Raw genomic sequence first — 9,702 nt, 5'->3', positions numbered from 1 at the left:
GGTGATTTTTGGCAATATTCAAGTGACTTCCACTCTCTTGGAGAGAATTAAAGAAGCTCAAAAGGAGGATCAGATGGTACGGAAGTGGGGAGAGAAAGTGGAAAAAGGAGAAACCACTGATTTCAATTTTGGTCCTGAGGGTATTTTAAAATACCGAAACCGAATAGTGGTGCCGAAGGATGAATCGTTGAAAACGGAGATTCTAGAGGAAGCCCATCGATCCAAGTATACAATCCATCCGGGTAGTAGTAAGATGTATCAAGACCTGAAAGGAAATTATTGGTGGGACAATATGAAGAAGGAAATTGCTCTGTACGTGCAAAAATGTCTCATATGTCAACAAGTGAAAACAGAGCATCAAAAACCATCGGGCTTGTTACAACCCCTTGAGATACCTGAATGGAAGTGGGAAAACATCACCATGGACTTCCTTTCAGGTTTGCCGCGAACGCAGCGAGGACACGATGCCGTTTGGGTGATCGTCGATCGATTAACCAAGTCGGCCCATTTCTTACCGGTGAACATGAAGTATTCCATGGATAAGTTGGCTCAACTGTACATGGACGAGATTCTAAAGCTGCATGGTGTTCCTGTAAGCATCGTCTCTGATAGAGATCCCCGGTTTGTATCTCGGTTTTGGCAGAAGTTCCAAGAAACCCTGGGGACGAAACTCAACTTGAGCACGACCTATCACCCTCAGACGGATGGACAATCGGAACGAACCATTCAAACTCTCGAGGACATGTTACGAACTTGCATTCTGGATTTTGGAGGCAACTGGGGTCAACACATGACCTTAGTAGAGTTTGCATACAACAATAGCTACCATTCGTCGATTCAAATGGCTCCATATGAAGCACTATATGGACGAAAATGCCGATCACCAATTTATTGGGATGAAGTTGGCGAGAGGAAGACACTAGATCCAGCAACTATTCCTTGGATGGAGGAAGCTCGAGAAAAGGTCAAGTTGATACGGCAACGACTCCAAACAGCTCAAAGCCGACAAAAGAGCTACGCAGACAATAGAAGGAAAGATTTGGAGTTCGAGGTTGGAGACCATGTATTTCTTAAAGTCACCCCTTTACGGAGTGTCACGGCAGGCAAAGGAAAGAAGCTTCAACCGAGGTTTGTCGGACCTTATAAGATCTTGCAGAGGATAGGTGCGGTAGCGTATAGACTAGAACTGCCGTCAAGTCTCTCTCGAATTCACTACATTTTCCACGTCTCGATGCTCAAGAAGTACTATCCTGACCCCTCCCTTGTCTTACAACCAGAGGAGATCGACGTGGACGAATCGTTTGCTTACGAAGAAAAACCTGTCCAAGTGCTTGACCGGAAAGTCAAAGAGCTAAGAAACAAGCAGATTCCATTGGTGAAAATACTGTGGAGAAACCATGGGGTAGAGGAAGCTACCTGGGAAGTGGAAGAAGAAATGCGAACGAAATACCCTAACCTTTTCGTGAGTTAGGGTGAGAAATTTCGAGGGCGAAATTCTTTTAAGGGGGAGAGAGTTTGAGAACCCGTAATTTTCCATTTCCTAGGTTTTAGAATCTTTCATGTCTTGTTTTCTGCATTTTCGTGCTTAGGAAAATTTCTAGATAATTTTAAGGAGCAGATATAATTTTTAGATGCTTTTTCTAGTATCGAATAGGTTTTGAGAAATTAAGAGCGTATACCGGACGTGGGACCCACTAGTGCGAAAAGTTCGGAAAAATTCGGCCAACTAGGTTAAGTTTTGGATACTGGAATTAATTTACCGGGTGTTAAGAGATAAGTAGAGGTTGCAATTTGGATTGATATGAGAGAGACAAGTTAGGTAGGTATTTAATAAAAGGTGACAAGTGTCACCATGTGATTGCTTCATACCTTAAGACCACTATTCATGGTCTTACCATTTGACTTAAATAAACCAAAAATCATCAAAAAAATCCTCCATGGTGGCCTCCCTCTCTTTCTCTCTTTCTCTCTCTCTTACTCTAAGCACAAGGAAGAAAACTCTTCAAGCTTGCTCCAAATCATCAAAACCAACCATCCAACCTTGATTTTGCTCCATAAAACCACTTAAGGAAGTGTTGGTGAGTTGTTGTGTGAAGTTATTTGGAAAGTTAAGGGGACCAATTGCTCTCTCTCTCTTGTTTTTAAGGTGAGTTGTGAAGAACCACCCTCCTCCCCTTAATTGATGCTTAAATCATGCTTAGTGGTAGTATGAGATGCAAGTTTATGGATTATTTCTTGATTTGTGGTTGAAGTAATGAAGTTTTATTATTTTTGGGGATTTTTCTGTTTTAATATAAGCATGATTGTGTGGCTATCTATGATGATTGGCAATGGTATATAATGACTCTGGGAGGTGGAAAAAGTGATTAATTGCAACCAATTTCTGGTTTGGAAGAAATTTCAGAAAATTAGGGTTCTTGTGGGAGCATTCTGCCCGAATTTTTAGCTCCTAGTTAGAGGCCGAATTGGACCTGGTTTAAAACATAAAAGTTTTAGGGAATCACATTTTAGAGGTTCCTACAAAATTTCAGGTCAATCGGAGTAGTGTAGAATGAGAAAAGTCGAAATTACTATTGCTGTTCTAGTTTTGCCCGAATGTAAGAATTGCGCCTGTAATTGGTTGTTTTGGCTGGAATTGCTTCCGAATTGGTTGTTGAGGCCTTCTGATGAAATTTATCCCTGTTTCTTAGTTTTTAGTAGGCTTTGGAATTTCTGGATTTGGAGTTAGAGAGCCTGAGTTATGATGTTTCCTCTAGAATGCATTTTGGTGAATCTGTTTTACGTTTTTGATGTAGTATCTTGCATTTTTGACCTGTTTGCACTCAAAACTGGGTTGGGTGACCTTCTATGATGTTGTATCCATGTCTTTTAGCTTCGAAATGGTGGGTCTTGCACCCTCATCCGATAATCGTGGTGAAATTGGTGCCATTACCGCAAAACGAGGACAAAAACTGTTTTTTTTCAGGGCCAAAGCTAATTGCATTTCCGAATTTTCTGGTTTCCTTTAATGTTTGTATATGCTTATGGAATCCTATTGGGTCATGTTTGGCCTTGGTTTATGACTCTTTATCGAGTCTCATTGTATTTGTTTGCATGTTTTAGGGCGTGACCGTGGTGCACAACGTTCTTTTGACGGAAGTGCATGAAACCACATTTGCGAGCTTGGTGAGTGTACTACTCACTTGTATGTTAATATATGGCTTTGATACTTGAACTTGGTGCTTTGAATGTTAATTGCTTGAAGTGAAAGTGTACTTTATCACTCTCACTATGTGTCTTATATCCTTGCTATCATGTGATTGAAATGTTACACGAAGTGTTACTTGAAATGAAAATACATGACTTGGTGTCGTATGGACGAGTATCCAACGACTACAATTGTTATCAATGAGCTCAACCCCATTGGTAGTTGATTGAATCGAGCCGGCGAGGGCTTGGTCGTGCCAATTGATGTGCCTTGGGGAAATGTTTTGGAATCTTGTAGTATGAGAGACTCTCGATTCCGGTTTACTCGAGTAATACCAAAGTGCACGTGTTTGGATTTCGGGCCCGGTAGGGGTATGTTAGGTGGAAGGAGTGGAAGTAAAGTGGAGTTTACGGTTGGTACTTTTGAACATTGACGGAGAGTCAATGATGTCCGATCAAGAAATGCAAACGAGGAAAGGGCTCTTGAGAGCCATCCGTATCCTTTTATCATCATATTTGACGTGTGCCTTTGCTTATTTTTACTATATTGAATGAAAGCGTGATGCTTATATGCACTTGGGTGCGTTAGTGATAGTAACTCACTGGGCAATTAGCTCACACCGTTCCTTTTGTTTTCCTTACAGGAATATGTCTCTTTTTGGAATGAATCTTGATAGATGGTTGCCGAATGAACTAGATGTATATCTCTTTTGTTCTGTATATGAAGTGAAACCCTAAATGTATCTTTGTAAGTGCCCGGTGCAACCCAATGAGTACAAACAAATTCACAATGATGCACAAAGATATATCAAATTTAAGCACAATAAAGAAAACTTAATTAAAGAGAAAGGATAAGAAATGCAAACCAAATATCAAACCAATAGCCTCTTCAATTGATGGCGATGCTAACCAAGATGTACAAGTGAAGGCTCACTCCTTCCTCACCCCAAACACACTTTGGTTGAGCCAAGGAGTTTTACAACAATTCAAGTTAACCCTCAACAACCTACACTTGAAAGATCACCCACCCAATTAAGAACTATTTTATACAAATGAGGCAACCTTCACCAAGGTTTTACCACTTCAAGTGATAGGTTCACCTTCACTAAGGTTTTACTTCTCCTAGAGAGTAACCTTCACTTGAGCAACCTCACAACCCAACTTTCCCAACCCCTTATACAACCAACAAAGAATATTTCTACTCAAAGATCTCACTTGTAAGCTTGTATATAGTGTTGGCAAAAGGTCCGTGTCTTCTTGTGTTTTGGGGTATTTATAGAAGGTGAGAAATGGCTCCAAAAGGCTCTCCAACGGTCAAATATTAAATGCTGTCGAAACTAGCCGTTGGCCTGTCGGACGTCCGACAGCTTAGTCATCGTCTGATCCCATCGTCCGAAAATCAGTCAAGTTGTTGTTCGGACGTCCGATGGGATTTTATCGTCCGAGCTTCTGTGTCCGAACGTCGTCCAGAGAGTAATCAAATCTTCGTGGAATTTTTAGGACGTCCGACACGATCGATGTGCGTCCGAGGAGTGCGTCCGATCCATCCGGACGTCCGATGCTTCCTCACGAGCGTCCGATAGAATTTCCTTCTTGATGTTCTTCATCCTTTCGGACGTCCGATAGCTTCCTTTCGGACGTCCCACATGAGTGCCCTGTTTTTGCTTCTTCTTTTGTGCCACAAGAATCTGTTCTAACAAATTGCTCACATAAAAACGTTAGCCCAAATCTACATTTTGGTTTGTTAATCATCAAAACCAAGGATTGATCGACCAAGGTCAACAATCTTTAGGGCCGTTTTCACTTTCAAGTTGGCAAACCGTGTATATATTAACTTTTGAGAACTTTTGTATGTCACTTTGGATTGTAATTGCTCAAGTTCAAGATGTGAATGTTTGCTTGCTATTTGGTTGGATTCTGACGGGTCGGTTACTATTCATGACCGACTCCGGATTTCATTTTTTTTATTTTGGGTTATTTTGCCATTTTCACTCGTTTACGCGCGTTATAAGTTCCGGAACGCAATAGATCGCTCTAAACTGCACCGTTAGTCCTGGCGAGAGCTGGGCAGGCAGTCCGCTAACCTCTCTGGTTCGCCTTAGGGGAAGGTGGGGCTGTCACAACCCAAATCTGTTGAAGAAGAGAAGAAGAAAAAAAAAAAAAAAAAGAGGAGCAGCGGCGGCTGCCGCTGCTCTGTTTTGGCCAAACACTGCCGCAGGGAAAAGAATTCCCAGGGGTTGGCCTTTCGGTCAACCCAAGAAGAAAAAAAAAAGTGGATGTCACCAGCACTTGCTGGCGACAATGGAGCAAATTATGGTTGTCCGAATGAAGGATTTGGGTCGCCAGGCTGTCCGAATGAAGGATTTGGGTCGCCAGAGAGCCTGGCGACCATGATCGGACATGGTTGGCCTTTGGCCAACCATGGGACCCACCCGAGGAAAAAAAAATAAAAAATAATAATAATAATAATAATAATAAATATATATATATATGTATATAAAAATAAATAAATAGGTAAAAAGGGAGGCAATTTAAACTTGGACCAAACTATAGTATAAAAATTTAGTAAATGTTTAGTAAATGAATTTTAAATATAATTAGTCCATTTTTATGGTATATCGTGAATACTAAATTCAAGACCCAATTTAAGGCAATGGTTAGAATTGAAGGATTGGCCACATAAACATTATACTTAATTGATTACGTCTAAGATGCATAAAGGAAAATCTAAAACATCTTTATCTAGCCTTATTAGGTTAATGTAGACATAGCGGGTTAAGTTCTAAATAGTTAAACGAAACATGTAAATAATAATAATAATAATAATAATAGTAGTAATAATAACAATAATATTGGATAATCATGGACTATAAATAAATATAGTAAGATAGTAGTCAGGATAATAGACAGGATTATGAATAATTATTTTCTTTTGAATTAGGAAACTCTACAAAATGAACACTTTCCAAATTAGGAAACTTTCTAAAAATAGAAACTTTCCAAATTAGGAAACTTTCCAAAATAGAAATCGTCCAATTTGAGGGAAATGCTAGTAGGGTCCATATAATAGTCTAGACATGAATCTTGTACTTACTTAGAGGTTGTATATTTATGCATCTATAGGAAGTAACAACTAATTAGGGAACCTATGTATTTGATAGGTACGAGACAAGAATCTAAGGTAGTTCTACTCGAGTAGCCAAACAGAGGTAGACAGTACTTACCCTTCTGAGATTTCAAATGTGCAAAATGAAATGCTTGTTTTCAATCCTATTTTGTGGTGTTGACTCGAAAGCTGGTTGATTAAATGCTTTACTTGGATATTTATGAAAGTTATATTTTACTATACAAAAATGGACCATGTGACTTATTTGAAATGTTTGGATATGTTCGTATATACAAAATGGGCTGAATCTTTTATGAAAGCAAAGATTTATGTATGTGATATGTGAAATAAATTTTGCCAAGTAAAGCTCAGAGCAGTCATGGAATAGACGGTAGGGGCTATAGTCCTGTCTAACCGCCATGGTAGCCTGGTATAAAGTCCAGCCGATTGGCGATGTCATGGTAGCCTGGTATAAAGCCCAGCCAATTGACAAGGTCAGGGTAGCCTGGTATAAAGTCCGGCCGATTGACCCATGTAAGAAATGAGACCAATCGGTAGTCATGAAACCTATTGGTCGCCCACCTAGAAGGGGTAAAATCTCTAGGCTGAGTACTCAGTAGCCGGTCATTGCATGTACTTGTTATGAGCTGAACTGAAAGAAGTTTTATGAACGGATATGAAATGATTTATGAACTACTTTGAAATGATCGATGAACGGAAATGCGACGTTTATGGGATGATTCATGAATGGATATGAAAAGACTTGTGAATTGTTACAAAGTGATTTATGACATTGCGATTTCTCATGTACGGGTATCAATAAAGTGCTTTTAAATTCCTTGTCATCCTTTACTACTGATTATTTTATAAATGACGTTACTTTCAAAATTATGGATGTGAATGATTTGCAAACGATTTGGGTTGTACCTATATATATATATATGTAACTATAAAACTAAGAGTGCATGGTCCAACAGAGGGGTAAATATTACCTACTGAGCGATGTGTCGCTCAACCCACTTCTTAACATTTTTGCAGATTCTGAAGAGTATGAATTGGTTTACGTAGAAGACCCTAAGGATGACTTTTATTAGTTTTGGATGAAAAGGAGTTGGCAAGCTAGCTACGTCTAGTTGTTAGTTTTATTTACTTTTATATCCGCTGTTTCAATTAGAGAATAAATGTACGAACGTCATGAACATTTGTAGACTTTCTTTTATACGTGGTTGTACCGCACGTTATCTAGTTAAATTATTTAGTACCTTTAAAGTTAAATTAGTTGATGTAGCCTTGTGTTCTTGAGTGAGACTTGGGAGTACGGCGAATGTCATGTGATGGGCACGTGCGGGCTCGGGGCGTGACATTTTTAGTGGTATCAGGGCCTAGGTTCGAGATAAAACCATAAGGTGGAATAATTCATGAACTAAGTAGTGTAAGCAGTAAATTAGGTTTGGAAAGATCTTTGTACGGTAAAGAGGAAGGGAGCATGACTGATGGTGTTCCATTTGGTATTGTAGGTGATGGCCGAACCAGTGCACGGGGAGCAGGAGAATTGCGACTGCCCAGTCCATTTGATGGGATATGACGTGGCTCGCCTTAGGAAGAGACAAAGGTTTTATAGGGACAGGTTCCTCGAGGAGTTAGAGAGAGCCACAGTCGGAGCTAGGAAGGCTTATGCATTGAGTGACCAAGTAGCTGATCAAAGGCAAGAGATCTTGTCGTTGATAGTGTCGAGGGAACACATGAGACAGGACATGGAAGGCTGGCGTGGAGAGGCCCTCCGTCTGCGAGAAGAGGTCATTAAGTTGAAAACGGATATGGAAGTACAGAAGGGACTAGCTGATATGTATAATGAAGGATTTGAGGAAGTAGCTTCCCTACTCCAGAATCGACAGGCGGAGTACGAAACCCTGGCGGGGAAATATGGAGAGAGAAGGCAACGCGTGATGAACTGTGTGACAGCCCCACCTCCCTCTAAGGCGAACCAAAGGGTTCGGCGGGCCGCCTGCCCAACTCTCGCCGGAACTCACTCACTTACTACAATCCTCAAATCGATTACAACATAAATTCCAAATATTACATCAAATTCTCCAATAATTACATGTCATAAGCGAAGCGGAAACAATTCCCAACTATACATAAAATGATTCCAAATCCAAACTGTACGAGATATATGCCATCCAGTCACGTGAATAAGTACTACAAGCCTTCCTTCGCCACGAGCCCTGTGGAGGGGAATAAAATATTTTTGGGGTGAGCTAGAAGCTCAGTGAGTAACCAATAAAAGCAGTCATCAAATCAGTTTCTCAATAGTTCATTTCAATGATGTCATGAATCAGTAATCAAATATACGTTTATTGCTCTGGTGAGCCAGTGAAATCATTGCACTTAAACACCCAACGCTCAAATAGATCACTTAACGTTAAACAATAAGGGGGAGCAACGTTGGTGCTCCAGATCATGTCATGAACAATAAACAGGGTGGAGACGTTGGTGTTCAGCACAAGACTCCCCAAGAACTCATTAAAGCCAAATCATGTCATGAACTCACATGCAAGCACGCATGATATGCAGTCGAGTAAATAATACAAGAAACATTTCAAAAGTACTTGGGAAATAGTTGAGGGTCACTCACCTCCACGGCTCAGAAACCATCCATCATATATCATTACCTTGCCCGAGTCCAAGCCCTAAATCACAAACTCAAAGCAATCATACATTCTCAAAGTTCGGACAGCATTTCCCCATAAATGCTTCATTTCCAACCTACAAATAAAAGCCCATTCTCATAGCAATTTAACCACAATCATACATATAACTCATAAAAAATAATACACATCCAATTAGGCCACAAAACCCTTCAATCAAAGCTAATTAGAAGCTTAAGAGCCACCATTAGAAAAACCCCCAATTAAATCCTAGAAACCGGAATTCATTCCCTCAAGCGTAAATTTTCCGCAACGATCGCAATTAACGTATAAAAGTTTCGTTTAACACCTTTCGTCACAATATCCATAACTGAAGCTACCCTTATCGGATTGAAACGAATCTTATGGCGTTTAGAAGCCAAGACATAAACCTACAATTCTTATGAAGACCTCAAAAGCCAAATCATGCATTTTCATGGTCAAAAATGGAAAACTCCACGAAAACAGAAATCTGGGCGCGGAACAGGCTTCATGGACAGTCAAGGGTATTTCGGTCATTTCACAGGCTACAGTACTTAGATCGAGCTGAAATTTTTCAGACCGCTAGTCAACACCATTTTCTACAACTTTCATGTTTTAACCTAAGCCTGATTCGGCCTCTAACATGCCCAAATAAATCCGGTCAGAACAGGGTAAAAGCAAACCCTAAACCTGGAATTTCGTATCAAACCATAAATTTTCCGCAACCAACTTCAACTAACA

Source organism: Coffea eugenioides, unplaced genomic scaffold (genome assembly GCF_003713205.1).
Source record: "Coffea eugenioides isolate CCC68of unplaced genomic scaffold, Ceug_1.0 ScVebR1_60;HRSCAF=301, whole genome shotgun sequence".
Lineage (NCBI taxonomy): Eukaryota > Viridiplantae > Streptophyta > Magnoliopsida > Gentianales > Rubiaceae > Coffea > Coffea eugenioides.
The sequence above is the reverse complement of the archived record's forward strand: the minus strand, read 5'-3'. Positions refer to the sequence as shown.